At 37.2% G+C, this 13,391-nt stretch overlaps 1 protein-coding gene across 17 annotated transcripts in view; it reads right to left on the bottom strand.

Moving 5' to 3' along the window:
• Positions 1-13,391, bottom strand: part of LOC143663472 (uncharacterized) — a 275,238-nt gene that overhangs the window by 240,865 nt on the left and 20,982 nt on the right. The window contains exon 2 of one of the 17 annotated variants that reach the window (XR_013165940.1): positions 11,998-12,084. The exons of the other annotated variants lie outside the window; for them this stretch is intronic. The gene's annotated coding sequence lies outside the window, so the exon portion shown is untranslated. The remainder of the gene's footprint in view (positions 1-11,997; positions 12,085-13,391) is intronic. 17 annotated transcript variants of the gene reach the window in all.

The following is a 13,391-nucleotide window of genomic DNA, read 5'->3' as shown; positions in this document are numbered from 1 at the left end:
CAGTGAATAGGATATATATTCATTTCTTTTGAATAGAGGTCCTATATCTCCAGGCAGACCATTTATTGAATATTTATTCTCCTTTCTCTTTACTCAACATACATTAAATGAGTTCTTAATAAGCATCAGGTACTCCGTTACCAAGATCTATAACATGTAGCTGCTGTCTCCAAGCATATGGGTGGAATATGGACAAGTATTCAAAAGAGCATACTACAATATTGGATGTGCCATGATAGGGAAACCTGAGAACCACAGGGGCAGGAAGGAAGGACATCCAAATCAGTCTCATTAGATCAGAAAGAGCTGAAGGGCATGTTGGAGTCACCGAGATGAAGGAACTTTAGAAACTGACCAATCTTTACTGTAATCTTGTGGTAGTAGCATTTGTTCTCTTTGCTGCATTTATGGGTTTTATGAGTGTCTGGAAAGTCTCTAAGGACAGTCTCTTCATAGAGAAGGCATGGCTCTGCCTAGAAGTCCCATTTTTTATTTCATCCAGGGAAAATAGTATTGGGAACTTAAAAAAATAGTTTTTTCAAAGTATTTCTGTAATGCATATGCACTTGTTTTATGTTTTATTCATTATTTATTTTCTATTAATGAATCATTTGATTATTTCCCTTGGTGAGCAGAGTCTTCAACAGTTGAAGGTCTGAATAATGCAGAGTTAACTAATTACATTATTTTTTTTTCCAGCATGCACATTTCAGATGCAGAAAGATTCTTACTGAAGAGGAAACAAATTTTAAATTGCTATTGTCTAGAAAATATGATGGGAAAAATGCTCTAGATTAGTTTGAAAATTAATGAGTAGTCAAGTAAAAAAATAAAGCATGATCTCTCTGTTAAACCAGGCAGCAGAAAGCAGCAAGTCAGCAAATCCAGTGCCTGATACTGACCACACAGTTACTTAATGGATGGGGTGAACTTGAAATTGTATCCCTTACTTTCTCTGCCCCATTAGTTCACTTTTTATATAAAGCCTTTTCAGTGTTGATGATTCAGAGATCTATGAATCTATGAAATTAACCTCAAAGTAAGACCAGAAAAAATTGTATTTTACTAGAATAAACAACTTCTGTGATTTTTTTATCTCTAATCCCAAGGTATGCGATCCAATCAACCAAGGAACACAATCAAATCTGAGAGCTGCACAGAAGATTGATTTATGTAACATTGTAATATAGGACAAAAATAAGGAGCTAAAGAAAGGAAAAGAAAATCTTGGAAAGTTACATGAATTTTCTGCATATGGGTGAATGGCCCCACATGTTATATTTCCTATTTAGACAAAATACTTGTATACAGGGCTGATTCTCAGTGGGTTCACACAATGAAGGTTCTGCTGGTCCTTAACAGCCAGCCTCTGTCCTGATGGGTTATGCTGATTCTTCTGATAGGTCACAACTGTGCCATTCCAGTTGTTAAATATAAATATGATCCATTCTTATGTCCATTTAGAGATATATGTACATTTTGACCTCCTTCTTAACCTGAACAATTAGAAACAGATATTTCCTCTTTTACTTGGTATTTTGCTATGGAAATAGACCAGCTTTGGAACTGGAGAGACCTGGGTTGGAGTCCTAGATGTCCTGCAATTCATTTACACTCTTTCATTCACAAAGAGCTTCACATATTCTTTATATTATCTTGTACATGTCGAACCCACTTGAAATAGAACATTGGGCATTTTCTCTTATACAAACATAGCATAGGTAGGATGTCTACTTTCCACTAAACCTTCTTCTGGAATCCTTCTCAGATGGGTTGTAGGCAAACAGGAAAGGGGCCCTGCCACAGGACATTAAGACTGGTCAGTGTCCAGTTCAGGGCTTACGTCAAATAGGAGCAGAAGACCCAGGAAATGATTAATAAGAGACTCAATGCTAAGGGGCATTAATTGTAGGAATCAGAGGAAAACAGTCCTTTCTCAAGACCTTAGACTTAACAGAAGCTAAAGCAGAGAAGGTCCTGAGTGGGTGAACCAAAGAGAAAATTGTGCTGTTAGCAGGGTGTGAAAGAGAACCACCAGACTAACAATTGTCACACTTGGCACTGGTCAGAATCTCCTGGGGAGCCTTTATATAAAGAAAGATTCTCAACTTGCCTACCAGTGTACTGAACCAGAACCTTCAGAAGTGGGAACTATACACCTATAGTCTAAAATATATTCAGGTAATTCATATGTAATCAGCCGTCATTTGTTCTCAGGCAGGTGTTTAGGGGCCACTGCTCAGAACGACGTCTATGAATGTTGGTTTTTATTAGAATCCAGCTCTATAGGTGGATTCTATATGCAGCTTAAAGAAGTTGTGTTACAGAAGTAAAGTTTAAAATACAGAAAATAACGAATACAGTTACTTAAAGAACATCACAGTTGAGCTCTAAGATCATGTATACTTTGCCTTTCTTCACATTACTGGTAGAAGCATAAACTTGAAGAGGCTTAGATTTGGGGGTCAGGAATTTAAGTATCTGTATGACCAAGGGCAACTCACTAAAACCTCCTGAAATACAATTTCCTATCTTCAACAAAAGTATCTGTATGACCAAGGGCAACTCACTAAAACCTTCTGAAATACAATTTCCTATCTTCAACAAAAAATAGCATTGCATAGCTCTTAGAGTTTTTATGAGAATGCAATGAAACAATGTAGGAAAATTGCTATGTAAAACATGTCTCATATATATATATATATATATTAGGTGATTTGGAAATGATAGTTAGGACCAACATTTATGAATGAAGCCACAAATTTTATGATCCCCTTACAAATATATTTTGACTGAGTTCCTATGGTGCTAATAAATTTCATCTTTCACTCTCTGGCACCTCTCCTCACCATTTCCCTTCTAAATCACCTTTATTATATAGTTCTGGGTTATATACAAATTCAGTGAACAGCAAGAAATGGGTGTAAATAGCAATCCCCAGGCCACATGCTTTTAGTTAAATCTTAGATTGTGTCTATTTCACACAAAACCATGAGTCAACCTATCCGGTGAAGCAAACATGCTGAGTAATTTGGCCTTCTATTTGGAAATCTTCAGGCCAATAGGGCTGATTACAGTCATTCTTAGAAAGCTCAATCTAACATACTTGAAACTGTGCTAGATTGGAGCTGGGGCATTTGATTCCCTTTAGGGCCAACACTTCCAGGAGTGAGTAGGGTATAATCCAAATCCCTGGGTTTACAGAGGGGCAGGGTTGATTTTATGTAATTACATCCAATCTGATAAGTATGTCATATTCAACAGATTATCTATGTGAACACACACAGGCAGGTTTCACTATGTAATTCCATGTCAGCTTTAGGTGTAGGGAAGGAGCTGGTGAAAACTAAGTCCTATTATTGGGACCCTTGAATCAGGATACGGACAAAGTACCACCACCCACTTAGGGCTGAAAATAAAAACATAAGTGTTAGAGCCTTTTTGGGCTTTAATTTCTTTTCATTCTCTTGCTAACTATTTGTCCTTGAGCAGTTAGATAATCTCTCATTGAATTAATCTCCTCATCTATTAAATGGGAATCATTGCACCCATTTAACAGCATGCTCGACACAATTACACAAATTCTTGCATGGATTCCAGCCAAAAATATTTCAACCATGATAGGAAACAAGCTGCCATTGTTTTCTGAGTTGAACAAAATAGTTCCAAATATGACACTCACCTAGAACACTTAAGCTACGCTACTTAAACTCCCTTTCCCTGGCTTTGATTTCTCTAACTCCTATTATAATTGTTAATATGTTATATGATAAAATATGGTGCACATTTAAATAAATAAAAATATTATCATACTGTTATAAAACTCTATAAAACTCCACAGTGGCTCAGCAGGCAGAGTTCTCACCTGCCATACCGGAGACCCAGGTTTGATTCCTGGTGCCTGTCCATTTAAATAAATAAATAAATAAATAAATAAATAAATAAATAAATAAATAATAGGGGAGGAAAAAAGTAAAAAACTGGGTAGATACAAATATTAGTGGTCAACAAGAAGGAGGAGTAAGGGGATAGGATGTATGATTTTTTTAATTTTTTAAATTCCTTTTTCTGGAGTGATGCAAATGTTCTAAAAATGATTATGGTGATGAATACAGAACTATGTGATTTGATTGTGAGCCACTGATTGTACACCATGTATGGACTGTATGTGTGTGAAGATTTCTCAATAAAAATATTTAAAAAATTACAATATCAAATGGAAAATGTGAGAGTTGGTTTTCTTACATTGCTCCTGACCCTCATTAAATATGTTACCTGCTGCAATTTTACCAGACTAAAGAAACCTCCTGCTCTTCTTAGATTACCAAAAAGTTTTTACTGTGAATGGATTTTAATTTTATGAAACACTTTTTAAATGTTTTTTTTATAGTGAAATGTAACACACAGACAAAAAAGCAATAAATTTCCAAGTGCATTTTAACAAGTAGTTATAGAACAGATTTTGAAATTTGGTATGGGTTACAGTTCCATGATTTTTCATTTTTTCTTCTAGTTGCTCTAAGACACTGGAGGCCAAAAGAAATATCAATATAATGATTCAGCATTCATACTTATTTGTTAAATCCTATCTTCTCTGTTATATTCTTCCTTCCTTTTTTTTTCTCTTCTTTTTGTGAAAAATAACATATATACCAAAAAAAGCAATAAATTTCAATGTATATCACAGCAATTAGTGATAGAACAGATTTCAGAGTTTGGTGTAGGTTACAATTCCACAATTTTAGGATTTTACTTCTAGCTGCTCTAAGATATGGGAAACTAAAAGAAATATCAGTATACTGATTCAACAATCATACCCATTTGTTAAATCTGACCTTCTCTATATAACTCCACCATCACCTTCGATCTTCCTCCCACTCTTTAAGGATATTTGGGCTATGCCCATTCTAACTTTTTCATATTGGAAGGGGTTATCAATAATATGGGACAGGGAGATGGAACTAGTTGATATTTTGGAAAGGCTGGCCCCTTTGCATTTCAGGGCTTATCTAGTCCAGGGGCCCATCTGAAGGTTGTAGGTTTTTGGAAGGTTGCCTTAGTACATGGAAACTTTGCAGAATTTTCTAACATCCTAGGTGTTCTTTAGGATTGGCAAGAATGATTTTGGTTGGGGTTTGGCAAATTATGATAGGTAGAAATGTCTAATTGAAGTATATGTAAGAGTGACCTCCAGTGTGGCCTCTCGATTCTATTTGAACTCTCTCAGCCACTGATACCTTATTCATTTTCCCCTTTTGGTCAGGATGGAATTGTTGATTCCTTGGTGCCAGAGCAAGGCTCATTCCTGCGGGTCATCTCCCACATCACCATGGAGACATTCACCCCTGGATGTCATGTCCCATATGGAGGGGAGGGCAATGATTTCACTTGCAGAGTTGAACTTAGAGAGAGTGAGGCCACGTCTGAGCAACAAAAGAGATCCTCTGGAGGGGACTCCTAGACATGCCTATAAGTAGGCTAAGCATCTCCATTACGTATATAAGCTTCATATGAGCAAGCCTCAAGATCACAAGCTTGGCCTATTGAGTTGGGTGTCCCTAATGTTTGGCACAGTATCACTGTTTTCAGTGGTAAAGTTTAATAAGTCCATAATTCTTCTCCCATCCCTCAAGGGACTTTGCCAATACTTTTTGATTATCTGCTTAGCATACTTTGAGATGTATCCAGGCATTACATTAAAATATACAGGATTAAAGGCTCTTATTCTTATTCTGTGCTCCTGTGTTTGGATTGTTTAAATGATCTATGCAGACAGGTTGAGATAGATTATATGCTGCAGAATATTTAGATTTTGTACAAAATAAAACTTAAATCCTTTGGTGTTAAAGAGTAGGTGAAGCTCTAAATAAAATACAGACAATGTCTCCCTTGCCCTATATTCTGAATTACCTTAATCCTGACCTGAAAGGCTTCATCCTTATCTCTATATACCAGATATATATATAAAATAGCCTCTCAAAATCCAGAAACAGTGATTATCACTCCAGACTAAATGTGACTGCTGTAGAAGCTTACAAGCTAGGCCCCAGTTTGATTCTAAATATTTTCCATATGAGATCATACAATATTTGCTTATTTATTTCTGACTTATTTTCTCTCACCAAATATCCCACAGGTTCATTCACATTGTTGCATGCCTCACAGCTTTGTTCCTTTTCGTAGGAGCACAATGTTTGATCATATGCATAAATCATCATTCACTGATCAACTTTTCAGTCAGAGCATCTTTGTCACCTCCATCTACTGGGTCTCATGTATAATGTGCAAAGTCAACTGGCCATCAATTTTAGATAATTTCATTGTTCCAAGAGAAAGATAGCCAATAAATAGACCCTCACCAAATAGAAAATCCAAACCTCTCCCTAACTCTTATTCCTCCCCCATTATGAACCCCCTTGTATTGCTGTAGTACTATTGATATTTTCCTGTTAAACAGAGCCCATAGCATGCAATAGCATTTTTCCCCATATGCACTCTTTGTATAAGATTCATATCTTCACTGTAGTTCATGCAAAAGCTTATTTATATTTGTAGTGTTAAACAGTGGGACACATGAGTCTATACAACCTCGTATGATCATGTTCATCTTCAACATGGTAGTATTAATTATGGATCCACTAGTGAACCACCTTCACTTCTATCTACTCCCTTACAACGAAGTTCAACCTCATTTGCTAACTATTCACCGATCTCAAGCACCTGCGCAACTTTAGGTACCTCATATTCTGTATGATAAGCCTCTGATTTTACCTTTACCATGGTCATAAAAGTGGCATCATATCGTATCTATCATTTTGTGTCTGGCTTATTTCACTCAGCATTATGTCCACATCCTTCTTGTCATGTGGCTTAATATGTCATTTCATTTTATTGATGCATAATATTCCATTGTATGTATATACCACATTTTGTTAATCCACTTGTCTGTGGATAAGTGAAATGCTTTTTTATATCTCTTGAGATGATCAGATTTTTCTCCTCTATTCTGTGTATTTGGTGAATTAAACAGATCAATTTCCTAATGTCAAAACAATCTTGAATTCCTTGTATACTAACAATTTGATCATGATATATTATGTCTTTTAAACTTTGCTGTAATGTTGATTTATTGTTTGTACATCTTAACTGTATATATGAAATGATTTATAACATGCATATATAGGTGTTAAAGCCATATATTATCGGTTTTATATACATATATATGCATATTGTATGTGTATGCATGTACATACAAAGTCTACACATCTTTAGATTATGTTTATATATATTTAAATATTATACATCTAATTTATATGTATGCATGTATATGTGCACACATCATAATTATATGTATATATCTTGGTAACTATAGCTTGATAGCTTATATCTCGATAAAATATCCTCAATTTTATATATAAACACATACTCTATGTTATATTTATATAATATAAAAACATAATCGTATTAAAATTATACTTTAAAGAGTTTGGGTGAATTTTTCATTGTCTGTGGCCAGTCATGTATGTGTAAAACTGAATGGAAATGTTTCTTCCATGAATGGTTTGTAGAACTCACTACTGACTCCTTCTTGGCTTGAAATGCTCATTATTGAATGATACTTGATTGATAATTAAATATATTTAATGGTTGCAGGGCAATTCTGATATGTGAATCAGTGCCAGAAAGTTTTATTTTCCAGCATTTGTCCAATAAATCTTAATTTTCAAAGTTACTGCTAAAAATTATTCTTAATATTCTCTTATCGTCTAGAGTGGTACTTCGATCTAGAGTGATTTACGTCCTTTGTGATCGCTGATATTGCTCATTTGTGATTCTGTTTTCTTCATCAGTTTCACCAGTTTACATGATTTTGCTTTTCAAAGAACCAATTTTCAGCTTTCCTAACCCTCTGTCGTACTCCTATTTCATTTATATCAATCTGCTCCCATCTTATTACTGAATCATTGGTTGCAATTTGTTGGAAGGTGATTGACTTCCAGGCCACCCTCTCCTTAGCCCGGAGCCCCCTGGCTCTCAGGTTGCAGTGGGAAGGTCTTCTGCTAGACCCACCACCTCCTGCAGACCTAAGCTTTGGGTGCTGCCCATACTCCACAAGACCACTGTGGTAGTTAGATTCAGTTGTCAACTTGGCCAGATGAAGGCACCTAGTTTGGTTGCTGTGGACATGAGCCAATGGTAGGTGAACCTCATCTGTTGCTAATTACATCTGCAGTTGGCTAGGAGGTGTGCCTACTGCAATGAATGATGTTTGACCTAATTGGCTGGTGCTTAAATGAGAGAGCACAATGGAGCACGGCTGAAGCAGCTCAGCATACCTCATCTTGGCACTCGCAGCTCAGTCCAGGCCTTTGGAGATGCAGAAAGAAATCACCCTGGGGAAAGTTGTTGGAACCCAGAGGCCTGGAGAGAAGGCCAGCAGAGACCACCCTGTACCTTCCCACGTAAGAAAGAACCTCAGAGGAAAGTTAGCCACCTTTCCTCTGAAGAACTAACAAAATAAATCCCCTTCTATTAAAAGCCAATCCATCTCTGGTGTGTTGCATTCTGGCAGCTAGCAGACTAGAACAACCATAGAAGAGGAAGTTTTTATTGTTCAGTGAATAACAAAATTATAGGAGCAAATGGCTTTGGAACTTTCTTGGTTCCAATGATTTCCATTTTCCCATCAGTTAATTCTGGCAATTCATAAATATCTGATTGGCTTTTTGATGGTTTTAAGAAGTTTATGAAATATTTATCCAGTTGTGTTAGTTCTGTGTGTGGCAGGTTAGTTTAAATAGGAAGAAATCCCTTACTTGTATTTTCAACTTACTTTACAGTTTACATTTTCCCCAATTGTTCCTGTATTTGGGAACAAGTGCAGGTGCTATCATAACAAAGTCAGAAATAAAAATGAATTACATATGTATAGACATATATATTTGTATGTGTGTGTTCTGAATAATGAAATGGTTGTCATAGTTTTCTGTCTTAGTCACAAAATAGAATCATCTCTAATGTGAGTTACTATTACTGAATTTATGAAAAACATTGTCATCCATCTCCTTAACCTGGGTAGAACAATGCGATCATTTGTTCTCTATATTCATTCTTTAACATAGGTACTATCATTTAAGACTTTGAAAATGGATATTTTAGAACAATCTTCTGATGTATCTTTGACTTTAGAACAGCCATGGTAGATAGAAGCAATATCACCTTTTTTCTCAAAAAAAAAAAAAAAAGAAAACTTTTTGTTTGTTTTTACATGGCAGGCTCTGGGAATCAAACCTAGGTCTCTGGCATGGTAGGCAAGAATTCTGCCACTGAGCCACCATTGCACCGTCCTATGTAACATTTTAAAAAGTTTCCAGGATGTGGACAGGCACACCAAATGCATGCACTAGTCCTCTATGTAAAAACCACACCTTGGCATACTCCATAGCCAACCAGACTTTAGCTGGTATCAATATACTGAGAATTGCTAAAGGGGAAATTCTAAATCTCAGGAAGTAGCTACTTGGAATCTATGTGAGCTTTTAAAGTACTTCCCCAGGCAGTGAGAGTGCTATTCCTTCTTCCTTTTTAGCTAATCATCACACCTCAAAATTTTCACTGCTCAGAATATCTGAAAACAAAATTGTTATAGAATCAGAATAAGTCAGCCAATTGCCTAGTGAGTTGATGAAGAGATCACTAAAATGTGGTAGCTTTTCCTGTTTTCTACATTAACTCACTGTTCTCTGAAAATTTTCTCATTTCCCTAACTAATTTGCACTCTGCCTGCTATTCCAAGAAGACTTTAATGGAAAGATTACCTCTGGAACATCTAAATCCACCCATTCTGATGGCAAAACTTTGAAATTACTCAATATTGGCTGGAGGGATCCTTGGGTGAGATTCAAATTCAAGGGTTTTCCAAGAACTATCCTCTCAACCACATTTTGACCTTCGACTCAGCCTCCCAAATAGGACCCACCAGTGTTTTAACCTCTGTACATGGTTAGCTGTGAGGTAGTGGAAAGAGCATTGACTGTGGAGTCCGCACTGCACTCAAAGTTTCAGTTCTCCCACATGCTAGGCATGTGACTCTGATGAAGTACAACTGCATGCTCAGGGTCCCAATCTGCCTATTGAAAATGGGATATGACCCACCTCATTGTCTGTCTCTTTAATGGGGCAAGAGCAGTACAAAATGCCAGCTGCAGTCTGAGAAAAGCAAAACTAGAAACCAGGGGTTTGACGTCTTTTCACACTTCAAGTTCCTGGGCACTTCAATAAATGGACTTCCTTAAGTACTTTTTCACAGTGCCCTTTCTTTGCATCACTCTATTTACTTTCTTCATAAAACTAATTACCATCTCAAATTATCTCATTAATTTAGGCTTACACTCTACTGTCTCCTCCCATCGTGGTGTGAGCTCCTGGAGAAAGCTTATCTGCTATGTTTATTGCTGGATCCTGGTCTCTTGAATAGTGCCTGACACATAAAAAGCTCTGGATAAATATTTGGAAATACAAGGCTCTTTATGACCCACCCCAGACCACCTCTCCTGTCCCAATGCCACTGTGGCAGATGGCTGTATGTACCCCCAGAAAAGACATGTTTTTAATCTTAAACCATTCCCATCAGCGTAGACCCATTGAAAATAGAACCTTTTGATGATGTTATTTTTAGGTAAGTTGTGGCCAACTGATTCAGGAGGTGTCCTTCATCCTGTTACTGGAGGCCTTAGAAAGAGAAAGCCATGGGGAGATGCCAGAGTGGAAGCCAAAGGAATCTAGAAGGAAGGAAGAAGGCATTGCTATGTGATGGGAAAGCCAAGGAACCCCAAGGATGGCCAGGTAGCCCACCAGAATGCCACTGACCCCAGGAGGAAGCAAGCCTTCTAGCTTCTGCAACTGTGAGTCAATACATTCTTGTTATTAAGCCAACCCATTCTGTGGTATTTATCATTAGACAGAAAACTGAGATAATCACCAACCTAGTTTCTAAGATGCAATTTATACATCCCAATCACCTTGATTTTGGATATTTGTTTTCTCTTTGATGAGAAATGTCCCTGAGCAGCCTGATCTTGGATCCCTAACTTTGGAGATGTGCTTAGTCAGCCCTTTCTCCAAAAACCTCTGACCTCCTTCAGGTGTGTAAGTGCTCTTCTCTGACTGCATTGCCTGAGGCACCTCTATTATTTGCTTACAATTGCATTAGAATGCTTACCTATAGTATTGCCCCCTACCCCCTTTTCATCAGTCCCTAAAGCCCATGGACACACTTTTTCATCTCTGTATTCAGAACATCTGACACCATGCCTGATACATAGTAGGTGCTCAGAAAAAATGTGTGATAATGAATAGCTGAATTAGAAAATAGTCAATAAGATCATTGAAATCAGCTTGAATTAAGCCAAAGAATAAAACGTGAGAGTGGCAGGAAAAAGTCAATTGAAATATACCTTTGGTCATTGTCCTGCCTGAGCTCTATTATGGAGAATCTCTCCTATTCTGTGGATGAGGGACAGAGGCAACATTTATATTTATAATTACTTTACATTTATATCTACATTTACATTTACAGGGACAGAGAAGAATATAAGCATGTTTATAATGTTCTGTGTATTTAAGTTTTCCCTCATTTTTTTTTCTTTAGACCTCCATGAGTTAGTTTTATTACTTACCATCTATAGATGAAGTAAACAAGACAGAGTTCATTGCCAAAGATAAAATAACTGGGCAGGCCATGGTAGCATGGCAGACAGAATTCTTGCTGCCATCCCAGAGACCCAGGTTTGATTCCCAGTGCCTGCCCATGCAAAAAACAAAAAAAGCTAAAATAACCATGAACGTGGCAAAACTGGAATTTGTACTCAAGATTTGTGGTGTAAAATCCATACATATATGGCTAAGTTGGTCTCTCTTTCCCTTCCTGGAAGGGAAATATCTGGGCATTTAATGTATATGGTATAAGATAAGAAATAGATGCATTCAACTGTTTACCTTTTCGGATATGTGTCCAAAGTTAAATTTACTTGAACTTTAGGAATATAAGTTCAGAAAGTATAATATTAGGTAGTGCTTCTCATGCTGAAAGAAAAGATACAACACAATATTTAAATGATCAAAATAGGGATGCCAAATGAAAATCAGAAGTTTATTTAAGGCTAAGCTGAAAGTAATCAAATCACAGTTAATGCTTGAGGGAGACTCCACAGATCATTTAGTTCAGTGATTCTTTTTTTTTTCACCTTCAGGTACCAGGACACCTGGGATTTAAGATGTTTTCTTCAGAACACCATCAAATATGAAACTTAAAATAACTAAATGCCAATTACATATAGACAATAGCAGCATATGCCAATTGCCTAATAAAATATTTTATGCTTATATATGTGTATCCCCCATATCCAAAATAAAGTAGCCACTTTATTTGTCTACAAACAGATGATCTCTTATTAGCACCTCCTCTAAATATCAATATATACACTTAGTCCATGTAGGTGATGCTCAGTAGAATTCACATCCTAGTGCCCCATCCCCACTCCTCCTTCATGAGGTATTGCAGGGGGAATAGGAGGGAGCTTACTGTGTCCTCAGGTGACGAGTGCCCTGCTCGCAATGGTACCAGCTGAGCCCCAACCCAGGTTTGATAGTCTCAAAACTAAAAGAATTTAGATACAGAGGGTCAGTAGGAATAAGCAGTAAAGTTTATTAAAGGAGAAGTTATTAAAGAGAGAGTAAATGTCAAAGAGGATAGTGCAGTGCCCAAAGGAGGGACACACCCTGAGTGGAGTGGGATAGCTAGTTCTATAGGAAATCCTCTTTGTAGCAGGTCTCCATAGTAACCTCTGAGTACTAGGTGTCTTCTTTATTCCAGGAGGAGATAGCTAGCAGAATTTGTGGTTTGCTGTCACATACCTAAAACGTGTCTTAGGGAAAATGCTTAACAATCTTTATGGCCCTATGCTTCCTCTCGTTAACTAATAGTTTGCTTTGGGCCTGGAATTTTACAATTTTTTATGGTTGGGGAGGTTTTAATAGTTTGGGGAGGTTTTCCGGCTTTGAGGAAATTTTTGTCCCAGGAAGTTTGCAGCAGAAGTTTGCATCTCTGTATTAGTTCCTTTGGAGCTAGATAAGAAACAAGGGACTTGGCGTTGTCTGCTAACTCTGTGGAGCTGAATAAGAAACCAGTTGTGCTATTTGATCCTGCTTCACTTACAGAAGTTGTGAGTGGGGATGGCCTTATACCCTACAACCTTGGTGATCTCTGCCTGTGAAGGCTGTATTGGTGCCTTCCATGGATCAGTGTCCACTATGGTGCGCTGATCCTGACTTCCTTTCAGGAGTACAGTATAAGCATCCCCACAAGCTTGTGATCCTGACCCTGGGTCCAG

Source organism: Tamandua tetradactyla, chromosome 19 (genome assembly GCF_023851605.1).
Source record: "Tamandua tetradactyla isolate mTamTet1 chromosome 19, mTamTet1.pri, whole genome shotgun sequence".
Lineage (NCBI taxonomy): Eukaryota > Metazoa > Chordata > Mammalia > Pilosa > Myrmecophagidae > Tamandua > Tamandua tetradactyla.
Note: the sequence above shows the minus strand (reverse complement) of the source record. Positions and strands in the feature narration are given on the sequence as shown.